Here is a 15,756-nt window from a genome sequence, read left to right on the forward strand (position 1 = left end):
GGAATTTGCCAGTATAAAAATCGATTCCTCATTGCTTTTTCCGGGGGAAGTGTTGACAGATGTGTGTCTTCTTCATTTTTTTTATTCCCCCCCCCCCCAAACGTTGCTACATATAAACATTGCATCAAACAAACACATCTGATAGGTCAGAGCTTCCCACCGTGGAATGAGTATTGGTTATTGACATTTGGAGGGAAAATTGTTACCGATAACCCTGCTTTCCCTCTGCCTCAGAAGCTGTCAGCTGTCAGCAAGCAACAAGTAACAAACTTGGCGTGTTAAAAAATGGACCCGTTATTGGTCAGCTGTGGTTACATGACACATTATATGTTTCTGCATAGATTTGTAGAAACGTTGCAATGTTTTTTATAATTTTTTTTTAAAAAAAAACAAGAGAGGAAGGGAAAGGTAATGAGTGTGGCTTAGAAAACATTATTGGCCAATCAAATCTCCTGACCCAGTTTTGAAAATATATACTCCTTTTGTAACTTTGTCTTACAGTTATTGTTATCTTAAAAAGAATTCTCCATTCTGACTGCCAGTGGCCTTCTGAAGTCTAAAGCCATTTTGTTTCCTCAGCTTTCCTACCCAAGACTATTTTTTAAACTTTGGACTTTTTGAACATAAAACATGCTACTGAACTCTGCCATTGAACTATGAAGAGTCTCCCTCACCCTTATAACCCTATGAATTAGAGTACTGTAAATTAAGACAATTTTAGTGTTCTATCCCTTGCTTGAATACTTAGTTCCTTCTGTTGATAAATTACGACTTGAAACGTGGTTGCTCCAGATATTAAAGGTCAAACTTGTTTCTCTGCATAGTCCCCATCTTAGGTTATGTTTTTGGACATGACTGAGCCACATGACATGACAGCCAGAATGGTAGAGGGATTAGAAAGTAGGACTGTTACCTGGATTGATCTCCTTGTGAGTAATAGAGAGTGGGGGAATTAGCAGCAAGGAAAATGGCTATGAGAGAGGCAGTAACTATGGGATCTTTTTCACCAATTTTTACAGAGTCCCTTCCCAGATAGTAGACGAGGCTTGTGCTTTAGTCCAAAGAGCAATCTTTTATTGAAGAGGAAAAGCACACGCCCACACAGGAGTAAATAATAAAAATGGTTGCACACAAACAAAGTCCTAGGAAGCTAGCAATCAGTTAGAATAGAATGAGGGAGGGGAAGTATATCTACCTTTCCTGAAGAGTAATCCAGTCCACAGAGGAAGAGAGTAGCTTCAAACATCCAGCATCCTCAGTCAAGAGACCAAGAGGCTTAGGGCAACCTCAAGGGAGCAGCACTTTGGAGCCAATAAGTATGCACAATTTAAATGGGGCCAGGGCACTACTCTTATAGGGTAAAACATGCCCTGAGGTGGGACAAGGGTCCCAACGGTCAGTTCCTGGGTAGGGGTGTGCAAAGGCACCCTGATTCGTGTTTTCCAAATCTGCATACCAGCAGCACCTTTAAGACTAACCAATTTTATTGTAGCATAAGCTTTCGAGAATCACAGTTCTCTTCGTACAAACCACCTCTGCTTCTAAAGCTCTTTGCTGGAGTTGCCATAACTCAGTTGTGACTTGACAGTACTTTACACACATAACATAGAGAGGGGAGAAAGCACAACGGGTTGTACAAGATCTTGCACAACTAGAACTATGCTACATCCATTTATGTTTCCTCGTGCACATTGCTGGATCCAAGCCAAGGTCTGCAACTATTTATTCAAAATCTTTTGATTGTTTAAAATGGTGCCCCTGATGAGTCTAACCACAATCTTTTCAAAACACTTAATGCTTTTTATAAGAACTTACAAAAATTATGAACAGCATGCACAATGTATTGTCAAAGGCTTTCACAGCCGGAGACCGATGGTTGTTGTGGGTTTTCCGGGCTGTATTGCCGTGGTCTTGGCATTGTAGTTCCTGACGTTTCGCCAGCAGCTGTGGCTGGCATCTTCAGAGGTATAGCACCAAAAGACAGAGATCTCTCAGTGTCACAGTGTGGACAAGATCTTGGCAGGTCATTTGTATCTACTCAGGAGGGGTGGGGTTGAGCTGAGTCATCCTGTAAGGGTTTCCCAGGGTGTGGAATGCTAATGGCGGGAGGCTTCACTGTATCCTGAGGAGGTTCTTTTGCATATGGATTGGTGCTTGATGTGCTAATCTTCTCTGCAGGGCTATTGTCGGGTGTCGAGTGTTTTGTTAGCCTGGTGTTTTTCAGAACTGGAAACCATGCTCTGTTCATTCTTAAGGTTTCTTCTTTCCTGTTGAAGTTTTGCTTATGCTTGTGAATTTCAATGGCTTCCCTGTGCAGTCTGACAAAGTAGTTGGAAGTGTTGTCCAGTATTTTGGTGTCCTGGAATAAGATACTGTGCCCTGTTTGAGTTAGGCTATGTTCAGCCACTGCTGATTTTTCAGGTTGTCCAAGTCTGCAGTGTCTTTCATGTTCTTTTATTCTTGTCTGGATGCTACGCTTTGTGGTCCTGATGTAAACTTGTCCACAGCTGCAGGGTATACGGTATACTCCTGCAGAGGTGAGGGGGTCTCTACTGTCTTTTGCTGATCGTAGCATCTGTTGTATTTTTCGGGTGGGTCTGAACACTGCTCGAAGGTTATGCTTTTTCATAAGCTTTCCCATCTGATCAGTAATTCCTTTGATATATGGCAAAAACACTTTTCCTGTAGGAGACTGTTTTTCCTTGGTTGTTTGATTCATCCTGGGTTTGATTGCTCTTCGGATTTCATTTCTGGAGTAGCCATTTGCCTGAAGTGCGTGGTTTAGATGATTAATTTCCTCATTGAGAAAGTGTGGCTCACATATCCGTCTTGCGCGATCCACTAATGTTTTCATTATGCCTCTTTTCTGTCGGGGGTGGTGATTGGAGTTTTTGTGTAAGTACCGATCAGTGTGAGTTGGTTTCCTGTAGACCTTGTGACCTAACTGAAAGTTTGCTTTGCGGATGACAAAGGTATCCAGAAATGGGAGTTTTCCCTCAATTTCTTTCTCCATTGTGAATTGTATGTTCCGGTGGATGTTGTTGAGATGATTCAAAAACCCCATCAATTCTTCCTCCCCATGGCTCCAAATGATAAATGTATCGTCCACAAACCGGAACCATACACTAGGTTTGTGGGGTGCTGATTCTAGAGCTGTTTTTTCAAAATGTTCCATGTAGAAGTTTGCTATAACTGCCCTCTCAGCCCAGTTATAGCAGCCTGACGAGCCTGATCTCGTCAGATCTCAGAAGATAAGCAGAGTCAGTCAGTGAAAACTTACTAAATGAACATCAATATACTCACAAACTATGCAGAAATATTTTGTGTGTATTAAATGCAAATAAAGACAGAAATATTATTTAAAAGTAGATAGTCCAGGTAAGCCTGATCTCATCAGATCTCAGAAGCTAAGCAGGGTCAGTCTTAGTTGGTAATTGAATGGGAAACCTCCAATGAAGACCAGGGCTACAGAGGTAGGCAATGGCAAACCGTTAGTCCTTTGCCATGAAAACCCCACCAGGCATCACTATAAGTCAACTATAACTTGACAGCATTCTCCACCACCACCACTATTAAAATACTATGTGTTATATATACAAAACAATATTAATTCCTACTGACTAACGTCACAAAAATATATAAGCATTGAAATACTATTACAATACATTGAGTAGCCCATGGAATTAACAAAAAACATAAACTTAGTTCTTTAGAAGGTATATTGAAAAAAGTGTCCAATATTCTTTAGTGTGTGAGCTGGAAATGTCTACTGATCTTCCTCTTATGTAAACATATATGAAAATTTCTCATTACCCTGAAGGAGAAGCAACCTTCCTTTGAAATGCACTGAGAAACTCTGCAACTCTGTTTAAGGAAAATCCAACTTTCTGTTGCACATAATAATTTTTCGAGGAGGCGCACTAAAGAAAACCTTGTGACTCCGTAGCTGGCCGATTGATCAAGAAGCCCAGTAATGGTTGTTGTGGATTTTCTGGGCTGTATAGCCGTGGTCTTGGCGTGGTACTACAAAGCCAAGACCACGGCTATACAGCCCGGAAAATCCACAACAACCATCGTTCCCCGGCCGTGAAAGCCTTCAACAATACATCAAGCCCAGTAATGTTTCTTAGAGATGCACTGAGGAAATCCTTGCAACTCTTGTTGCTAATGGAGAGCCGGCTTGAAGATACTACGTTTCAGAATTCTTTTCTCAAAGCAAGAATCGTGCAGTCCAATTCTTCTTTACCACTATAATCACAATGTCTCATCAATATTAAACATATTAACCAATCTAAACTCCCAAATTACACAGTTTAACCAATCTCATTCTAACCATAGAAAACCTCCTAAAGAATTTGAATCATAGTATTCCCTTATAACAATGCTGTTCAGCTGGGGCATCATAAAACTAAATTCTTAAAGAGACAAGATCATTTGCTACATATTAATAAAAAGTTCTTTCCATAAAAAATCACACTGTGCCATTCAAATTGGAATCTATAAAAAACAAGAAAAATCAATACACATGTTCAGACCACGGAGTGTGTGTGTGTTTAACCTGAAGGTCCAATACATCTCTTGTCTAAGAAGTTCTCTCTGTATTTTACAGCCACTGTATCCTTTAGCTATGTACAAAACTGAATACTTGAAGTCATTATTGTGATTTTGTTCTATGCAATGAGTAACTAAAGGAGCCTTTAACACTCTCTTCCTGATTCTCTATTGATGTTCTAAAATCTGAGATTTGACTGGGCAAATAATGCTCCCAACCAAGATACATAAGATGATAGCTACATACAATCATGTAAACCACATCTGAGGTGTTACACATAGAAAAGGACTGCAATGTAACAATCCTACCTCCCCTCAGGGGTTTAAAGTCCTGCATGTGGACAGATTTTGTATCTTCCACATTTGAAATGCCTTTTCGGCAATCTTTTAATTGCAGGATTCTTGCTTATATCTGAACGGATAACCAAATCCCTTATATTCTTTATCCTCCTAAAACCTACAAAGGGAGGGGTCTCACTACCAGGAATGTCCTCAGTCAGGTGCCAATACTTAAAACCATCTTCCTAATAGGGTTAGCTAATGAGTAGAGGTAAGCACAGACTGAAAAACATACCAAAATTTAACACAGCCCAGCTTGGTTTGGCGTTCTCGAACAGGCAGGTCGTGGGACATGTGTTTTTCATGGTTGTGACAACTTTTGGGCTGGTCCTTCAGTCTGTTGGTCTGTGAAACCAGACATCCTGGTGCCAAGCAATCAGTTCCCTAGGCAATGTAGGGGAGTCACCTGCAGACCTTCTGCTGCCTTTGGAACACACCACTTGTACCCCTGAAAACCTTGATAGGCAGCTCTGGCTGCCAACCAGAGAGCTCTCACTATTCTCTGCGAGGGCAAGGAGTATATATAACATCCATCACTGAGCCGCAGTTTCACTTTCCAGTTGGTTACTGAGGGAGGAATGCTTGTTGCGGGAGTTTTTTTGGATTGCGCCAGAGGGAGGCTTCGGACTTGTGCCAAGGCTCTGGGAACAAGCTTATTGGGTTTCCTTGGCTGAGGGCTCACTCTTCTGTTTAACATTTTATATTTCAATTCTTATCTGCTTGTGAGGTGGTGGGCTAGCCTAGGGCTCTGCCCTGACCCATTCTCAGAGCTGCAGTCAGGCTCTGGGACCAAGCTTATTGGGCTCCTTGAGGGCTCACTCTACTCTCTCATTTTTTCCCCTTTAAGTTATTTGATTGTGGGGTGTTGGGCTAACCTAGGGCTCTGTAGATTGCTGCAAGCCAATGCAAGTCAATTGGTGTTTGTTGCTCCTATTCTATCTATTGGAAGTTTCCTGGGGCAGCCACTTTGGGGGTCTGTAACTCAGACCTCTGAAATGCTATCTTGGCCAAACTTGGAGAGTGACTGGAGGAGAGACTGCTGAAGACTTGCTGTGAGTTTGGCATCTTTTAGTACAAAGGGGGCAGACCTAGGGCTCCCAAAATTGATGGACCACGGACCAATGAACCAATCTGTGAACAGGGACAGGTCTGTGAAATTCCATGGTCCATAGTCCATGAAATGAGACAGGTTTTTTTTTCCCAGTCCATGCCCATGTCTACTAATGAGTATACTCAAATGCACATCTAATTTCACTTCTAGGGGAATCGCTTTGTTAATTTAAAAGACTTCGTATATTAACCAAAATAGCCCACTGTCTAGCATTTACAGTCACCTCTTTGGGGTATCCCTTATTTCTAAACGGGGATGATATTTCTCTACTCTTCTTGATATAGACATTGTATTGAGCGGAATTCCTCTTCAATCTTAGAAATCGCCCAAAGGGAAGGTTCCATCTAAGATGGGGAAGGTGAAAGGGGGGGTAATGCAGATAAGTATTCCTGTCTGCATTCTTTATATAAGGAAGCACACCAAGTGTGTTCTGCTGGCTCTACTACTCTATGAAATCTAGAAAGGCAATGGTAGGATTATGATAGTTTATGAGTTTAATGCTGTTTTAATTGTAATTTAATTATTCATGTTGTAATCCATTCTGAGCCTATTAACAGAGGAAGTGGATAAAAAAATTGAATAAATAAAAAAATATTGCCACAAGAATTTAATGTTGCTATTGACACTATTCTCTCATAAACAGAACTGTTCCACTTAATTTAAATCATTGAATATGATAAAGACCATCTATAAACCGCTTTTGCATAAGTTAACGACAACAAAAAGGATTGTGGGTGACATTCTAAATAATTTTTCCAACACAGACATGTATAAGTTGACAATAATTGGGGCTGCAGCACATCCCATGGCTGCCCTTTTAATTTGGAAGGAAAATAGTTCATCAAACTTAAAAAAAAATCCAAAAAATCATCTCCAGAAAAGAACATATGTGGGGCCTGCATTCTGTGGGAATTTGGTGTTATTTCTACCGCTGAGCATGCCTCCTCATGAGGGATGCTCATGCACAAGGAAGCCTCATCCATAGTTAAAAGGATAGCCTCTTTAGGTATTGGGATTTCATTCAGTCTTTTAAATAAAATCTTTTGCTCTTTCAGATATGAAGCCAATTCACTTCCAAATGAAGTGCAGAAGAGGTATGAATTAAATATCCCAGGAAAGCTCCAGGGAAAGTTCTTTTAACAAAATGGAACACAAGAAAGGTCTTTGCCTCAAGTCATTAACCATGTTGATGTCTCCTTTCCATACATTTGGTCACAGATGATCAAGAGACAGGAATTCCTTCCAGTTTATCACTACCTGGGCACTTGCCTTGATTCAGCAATCTAGCTTATTCAGGAGGTCGAAGTGGAGAATGGGAGGAGACTTGTCTTCTCTCTGTGTCACGCAAGTTAAGGAAGAAAGAAGATTTAAGTATGCGCTGATGAAGCAGTGCGCTCACTGCATCTTAAGTATAGAAGACTACTCTAGAACCCGACCACTGCAAAGCAATTGGATGAAATGAGTTCTGTGGATTGTTTCCAGCAAAAATACATATTTGGCAAAACTTCTTTCCATGTTTCTTTGCTTTTCTGTTTCCTCCCTCTTATTGAGCATGAGAGCCAGTGTGGTGTAGTGGTTAGAGCAGGAGCAGGGGTGGGATCCAAGTTCTATTCTCTGCTTTGTCATGGAACAGACTGTGGGGCTTTGGGCCTATCTCTCTCTCTCTCAGCCTAATTGACTTCACAAGGTTGCTGTTGTGAGGATAAAGTGGAGGATGGGAGAACAATGTAAGCTACTTTGGGTCACCTTTGTGGGAAAAGAAGGGTATCATTATATTGGTAAAGAGTGTTTTTTTTCCTAAAAATTATTTAGGGGTACTCTCAGCTTGACTGAAGAAAATCACCATTTTATAGTTCAAATCAGAAAAAATAAATGCAGTCAATGGACAAAATTACCAAGAACATGCATTACCTCATATTACACAGCTCAGAATAACTTCCAGATTGGCATGAGGTTGTGTTCACTGCCATCTTCCCAATTCCTCTGCTTACTTTTGGTGTCTGTCGCCAGATGTCGTCCTTTCAAAAACCATGAATTTACATACACTGAAGGCTTAAACTAACTCAAAGGAGGGCCTCTATAGTGACACGTGTGCACAGCCACAGAGTTTTGGTATAGACAAACTCTTTGCACTTTTTGTGCAAAACTTACACAAATACACAAATTGGTCGCTGTCACTGGGGGGTAGCAACAAGACTGACCAATCACCGTGCTAGAGTCCAACTACCAGAGCTCCAAGTGGCTTAGAGAAGACTTGTTTGTATTTGTCTGCACCCTAACGATCACCGATTATGCCAGCGATCTCGGTGGCGTGTTCGATGCTCACAGAAGTTCCATTTTTTGTAAGACGAACAACACTCCTAGTGAGTTTAAATATAACTAAACATCTTTGTTGCCAACATATGCTACATAAAACTTAACATATCACATAAATATCCATAATAATACGTTTGGAGTTGGTTTAGCGGGAATTCCAATGTTTTAAAATTTTTACTTTCTCCCGTTAGATTCACAAAATGTTTAGGGGTATATGTACCCCTGTGTACCCCCAGAAAAAAGCACTGTTAGTAAATAAATATGTTAGGACCTATAGACATAATTGATTGCAGAAACACTCAAGGGGTAAAACATAAACACACCAATATTCTTCAAGAATCAGGAACTACCAGTTGTTAAGTTCTGGCCCTTTTTATCAGTCTACATTTGATATTACTTTGGAGATGTGATTTGCTGCACATTAAATTTGCACATGGAAATCATCCTCCCATTCTCCATGGTAGGCACAAATATAAATGTGAAAAGTCTCTAGTGTCATTTCTGGACTAATATCAAAATTACAGCCATGTGCAGTACCTGTCACTTCACAGTCAGAAATCAAATTATCTTCCTGCGCTGGTATTGCCACATTGACATTGGCGACGGTGGGTGCTTTGCCTTCTCTATGTTTAATTTTCTCTGCCATTACTTGGAATGGAAAGGAAGCTGTTGCTGCTTCTAATGGTGCTGTTTTGCTCCTCCCTTGAAAGGACAGCAGACCATCCAGATCTTCTTGTAACAGAAAACACAACAGGGGGGGGGGAGTTTAATTGCTCATTGAGGCACTTGTAGCAAAAGGTCATCAAAAAATATAAGTTCTTGTTTGGTGCTGCTGAACTTTGAAGCAAAGTGTTAGGGATAAGATCCAGCAGTTTGTCAGTGTGCCAGATGGCCGAGGATTTTTTTTTTTTAAGGAGAAGGCAAGATACTCTTGATTGGAGGTTCCAGTAAGGTCACCGAAAAGCTAACCAGCCATTCATAACCCAGGTGTTCATGAAACAACTTGAAAGAAATCATTACAATTTCTATCTGTGGCTTAGTAAGTGAGGAGGAAGGGAGCGGTGGGTTGTCAGAGATGTCATCACTGTGAAGCTTCGTCCTTAAACAGAGAAATTCAAAATGAAGTATTTTGGTCATTCTTGCTGTGTTAAGGAAGGGCATCCTACATTAGAACATAGAGCTGAAGGTAAGATTATTGATGGGGAAAAATAGAGCTACAGAAGATAAATGACAGTGATTTGGATTCCTAGATGTTGAAAATTGTGGGTCTTTCCACCATTCTCCACCCCACAGTAGTCCTTTCTGACCCACATTTATTCCTGAGGTCATGGGACCCCAGGTTGTCAGGAGGCTGGTGTGGAAATGGGATGAAATGGGCCTTTCTGCTTCTTCTATAGGTGCAGTTCTGCAGATAGAAGAGGAAGAAGGGAGTGATTTTGGCCCCCTCCCTCCCCCCCCCACTTTAGCCTCCTGACTCCTGTGGTTAGTCAACTTCATTATCTAAATTAAGAAAAATCTGTAATGATTGTTGTAATGGCATATCTATCAGCTCTGGTGTTCCCCTAAACTTCAACTATGTTTTCTGTTTGGCCTACTTTCAAGATTACATTTACTTTTCCAAACAATTCTTATTATCTTTTTGTTTGGTCAAGGGGCTTACAATTTTTTTAAAAAAAAACTTAATTGGGCAAATCTATTTTTCACATTATCCAAGTCACTATGTCATTGTTGATGTTTAACTTCAATCTGAGTTTTTAATTTCTGCTCTCTAAACATCTTTCTAATTTAATATCTTGTCCTTTCAAGTTTTCCTCTGTTCCCCCCTTCAGACATTGGAATGGATCCAGCCAACTTTTTCACTCAACTTCACTTCATTACCATCCTTACTACATCTATTTGTCTCACATGGCTTTTGTCAAGGCAAGTCCCATGATGGCTAGCATAGACTTTTTGGTAATCAAAGGAGACCCCCTCATTCTTGTTCCGCCCCCCCCCCCAAATGGTTGGATAAATCTTCTTTTTGGACTTTTTAAAAACTCATTTTAATAGTGCCGTACATGCATCTAAGAAAAAAGTCTTACTTTTCTCTATTTTCCACTGATTTTATAATCATTTTAGGAGTCATATTAAGAACAAAGCTAGCTATCTTATCCTGATTTATGACTAATTTATTGCTTATAGATATAGATATAGATATAGATATAGATATAGATATAGATATAGATATAGATATAGATATAGAGAGAGGTTTAATTGATCAATTCTAAATTAGTGTTGTGGGATATTCAGTTCTATAGAAGTCTGAAAACCTGTGACTTGATAAATGCCCATTAATACAGAATCATTAAGAAAAATTATCCAGCTGTATATCAATAAGAGGTTATTTATATTCCCTGTAAACCAACTCTTATATAGCACTTTCACAATAGAATAGATGCAATGAGTTTGATTCGATTACTTTCTTCTACTTAGTCTTCCACCAGAAAAAGTCAAAAGAAGGTAATATTATTCAGTAGGGACTACCTGTTGGTTATGCTCTTCTTGGTGGGTTTTCAGGGGAATCTTCCAGAACATCAGACTCCCTTCCTGAGGGCCCATAATACAGTCAGACCAGTCCCATGGAATGCAGAGTTGGAAGGGAAAATGGTTGCTCTTTTAGATTCTTTAGAGCTTTCAAAATTTATTCTACGCCAGGAAACTCCCTCAGAATCCCTTCTGGGAATGCTGGACAAGGTTGTGGTTACTAAAACCAATCTTTTCTAGAGATCTAAGAAACAACTTTTGCCAAGCAGTAATAACTGGTTTGATAAAGAATGCTGATCTCTTAAATGTCAAATAACTCAGGTTCACTATAGGCTGAGGAAGACTTATAATTCCTGAATATATCGAGCTGAACCAGCTTAAAAGTAAACTTAAGAGAGTAGTCAGACAAAAAGTATGAAGAAATTAGAGAAAGGGATGGAATTCTAATTCTTGACTCTCAAATCAATGATTTTTTTTTTTTTTGGTCCTTGGTCTCTGGTGCTATGGAAGGAAAAAGGGGGGTTGATTTCTGCATTCTTCCAGCTGTTTGGCAAGAATATTACATCACCCCATTTGATAGTCCACCAATGAATGAAAAGGTTCTGTGGGAGCAAGAGATGCTCCTAGCTTGGCCCAGAGCCTCACCCAAGGAGACAGAGACTTGAATCATGAAATTAAATACAAGGAAAGCCTCTGAGTCAGATTTGGTTATGCCTGAAGTCCTTTGTTCCAACACTGGATGGTAGTTCCAGTTTTTGGCACCTATTTTCCCATCAATCAACAAATCAGGAAAAATGCCCGGATGCTTGCATCAAGCTGCCATCATATCAATTCACAAAAAAGGAGACAAAGTCAATGCAGCTAATTATCTCAAACAGTTCCCTATAAGTTGCCTTTATTGATCTAAGAGCACCTTTTGACACTGTACCAAAAAACCAGCTATAGACCAAGTAGAGAACCACTTCTATTGACTGCAGACTGCTATGGCTAATTGAAAGACTATATGAGCCTTCTTATGCGTGCATCCACTGTAGCAATCTTTGTCATTTGTCTAGATCTTTTCCTCTGCGGAGACGGGTCCATCTAGGGTTGCCAGTCCCCTGCTGTAGTGGGGGATGCCCCGCTCCCATCCTCCAACCCCTGCCACCACAGACTTGGTCATCGGGGGGAAAAGTGGGGGAATGCACCTCCCAGGATGCTCTCCAGAGTGGTGTAGCATGCCCCCTCACCCTGCAGTGGGCTGATTTGTGCCACAAATTGGCCAAATCGGGCCCATTTGGGGCCTAAATTGGCTAGCTGTGAAGTGCAAGAGGCTACCAGTGCACTTGCGGCAGTGCTCCCATACACCACAGTGGGCTGAATGAGGCCCATTTGGGGCTGAAATCAGACCATTGCAAAGTGCAGGAGCACTCTAGGGCCCATCACGCCACCCCTGGGAGCGCACCTGTGCTCTACAGTGTGCTGATTTTGGCCTATTTGGGGCCAAAATTCGCCTGCTGCAGAGTGCAGGAGCACTCTAGAGCCCATTGTGCTGCCTCTGGGAGTGCTCCCGTGTGCTGCAGCAGGCCAATTTCGGCCCAATTGGGCCAAATTCAGCCCATATTGGGCTAAAATTGGCCCACTGTGGAGTGCAAGAGCACTCCAGGCCCATCGCACTGCCCTGGCAGAGCTCCAGAGTGTAGAAGTGCTGCCAGGCGCAGCACGAGGCATGCACGATGATGTTACTTCCTGGAAATGATATCATCATGCAGCCTAGGAGAAGACATCTAAAAAGGTGAGCACCAGATCTTCTGCCTCCCACCCAGAGCTTAAGGAGACCTGGTGACCCTAGGTCCATCAGGGATGTGTTTGGGCTCCTTTATTGTTCTATTTATATATGAATGATTTGTTTGTAAAGTTAAAATCACCCAACAATCACTCTCCTTCCTTAGCCAATGTAATTCCTCCATCGTTATATGCTGATGATATTCTCCTCCTTTCCTGCACTCCTGTTGGCCTTCGGCATTTCCTGAAATCCTTTTCTCAATACTGTGCTGGAGGAAAATTGGAAATCAATAATAATAAGTCTAAGGTTATGATTTTTATTAAGCAACAGTGACCTCCAATTTATAACTGGGAAATTAATGGGGGAAAGTTAGAACAAGTTTAACAACTCCAATACTTGGGAATACTTTCTCAGTATAACTTGTCATGGAAATAACATATTGAGGAGGCCCAACTATCAGCTGTTCAAATGACCAATGCAATAACTCATTTTTTTTCTTTTCTGAAGGAGGCTGATATATACCTGCAACACTTTCATTGTATAACTCTAAGGTAGGAGCTCAGGTGTTATATGATGCCCCGATTTAGATTACTGGTTGCCATGATCAGCTTAATACCTTTTTTGCTCGATTCCTTCAAAGAATCACAAGAGCTTCATGCTGTGTGGCAGGAACTATACTGAGAGTTAAATTAGGTATGCAGTCCCTAGAGGCAAGGGCATCTGCTTACAGATTTTGGCTCAAGCTAATTCATGCCTCTTTGGGATTGAGTGGCCTCTTTTTACTGAGGGAGGATGCCTTTAAATCAACCTGGCAGAAACTGGTAACCTCCCGCTTGGATTGGCTGGGGATTTCCCCTAAAAATATTGATTACCTCAGTCCGACTTTTATTAGAAATTTGATTTAGAAATGCCTCTATGATTTAGATGAGCTCAGTACCAGAAATTGGGCCTGTAAGGCTTCTGTAACTGTGATACAAGGAGCCTTGGCACCTTGCTTCATAGACTATCCAAAATTTCATAGATATAGAACCGTATTTATTTCTCCCTTTTTAAAGGATCTGATTTGGGTCCCGGCTTATCATAAGTTAAAGATTTTATTAGCCGGAAGTGATTATTACACTACTTTAGCAGTAGTGTAGGTAATCAAATCTAGCCCGATCCAGGCAACATTAGCTGTAATAGCTATTATTATTATTTGTTGCTATCATTATTATTGCTTCTTTGTTTTTTTGTTGTTGAACTGTTGATGCTCAAAACTATATAGTCATAAGAGCAGAGAGAATAAAAAATGGATTACTTCATCTGAGGAAGACCTGGTAGAAGGAAGTTATTGGCTCCAATTTTTTGTAAGCGAGTCAGACCAGCCTTTTGTATGTTAAGTTCTCACATCTTAAATTCAGTTCCCAAATTGCTATTTAACAATGTATCGATTAAGCTCAGGTACAGTAATATTCTACCAAGACTTTCAATAATTACATCAGCCATTGTAAAATACCTTGGAAGAGTTTGACAGTGATACATTCCTTTAGATTCTGAGAAGCCGGCCATGTATTGCAAAGAACCACAGCTTGCTTAGTCAATAAGCTGGATCCAATGTGAAAAGATAGATTCTAATCAGATAAATTAAATACTCTCAGGCTACTCTTCAATGATTTGGTCTATGCATGACTGTTGTAGAATGGGTTCACATAAAATTGCATGAGTCCCCAGTCAATCGTCATATAGTCAGTCTTTAGTGGAGTACTAAACCTTATTTTGAAGTAAATCAATACATTTCAATAGGGATTGTATCAATCAGAAAGTCATATTAAGTTCGGGTCACAGTAATTAACTGTTCAGTAAGAACAGTTCAGAGAAGATGGCCTAAATCCAGGTAGGAAGAAAAATAATAAACATTAGGTCTCAAACTGTTAGGTGACCATAAAAATGTAAAGGCAATTTTTACCTCTGTTTCTTCATTTTCCAAGGATAGCTCCCAAGGATATCCTTTGCTGACATGCTTTGCTGCAGTACCTTTGACACAGGCCAGAGGCAATATCTCTTGTTGCTTCCAACGTAGTGACCAGAATGGAAGCTTCCCCAACGGCACCATTAAAAGTCCTGTTTGCTCACAACAGCACAAGTTGTTCTTACAAGAATAAAGCATGCAATAGTGCTATCTGGGGGACTAGATATGCTTCAGGGAAGACTGTAGTGTTACCAGCTCTGCATCCTCCTTGACACTCAGATTTTTCTTGGACTGCTCTTTCTGAAAACTTGTATGCTGCCTGCTAACAAAACTGATGGACCAATTCTTTATGAAACAATATACTGGTGAACCTCTGAATGATAGACACAGTACATTGTTCTCCACTAGGTATCAACTCTTCAAACTTTGCTTCTTTTTCTCTCCACTTCCTTCTTTATTACCTTAATGGAGAACACAGAAATCGTTCTGAGGTAAACAAACTTCAGGCAATCATCTGTATTTGGTAAGGCCTGGAGAGAATGGACAGGAGCCAGTGTGTCAATGTGCTGTGGTAGGAGCCAGTGTGGTACAGTGTGTTGTATTAGGAACCGGAAGATTCTGTTTCAGAGAATCTGAATTCTCTGAATTCAGAATACAAAATAAGGTTCAGCATCTTGGTAAAATTGTATATTTTACCAAGCTGCTATTTCAGAATTAGAACCATTATCCCTGAAGTAGGCACTTTGGATACCAGTTGGACATGCCCCTGATTAAATTCTAGTCTACTCCTAGATTGAAGTTCCTTCTTTTTGCCTTGTTCCATGGCAGTAAGGCGCTGCCTTCCTTCCTTTTCCATTTTAACATGGTTGGCAGGCATGTGGGGGAGGGGGAGCAAGTTTGTGACTTGCCACTTGAGCGTGCATTTGACCCATCTTTGACAACAGGATATTCAGAAATCCTCTTCTCTTCACGTTCACCTGAATTTCTTCCGAAATATCACCCTTTGCGGAGCACAAGTGTCTCCACACAGTTATAAGCGCCTAATTCTATTTCAGAGCATGACATAGCATGCATGAGCTAACATGATGTTCCATATTGTACCACTGGAGCATGACATTGTCCCATAAGATAATCACATTTATCTGCTTTAGTAAACACAAACTCCAATATCCATTTTCAGTTTGTCGACAGGAGTGAGGTGCA

Source organism: Eublepharis macularius, chromosome 1, assembly GCF_028583425.1.
Source record: "Eublepharis macularius isolate TG4126 chromosome 1, MPM_Emac_v1.0, whole genome shotgun sequence".
NCBI lineage: Eukaryota > Metazoa > Chordata > Lepidosauria > Squamata > Eublepharidae > Eublepharis > Eublepharis macularius.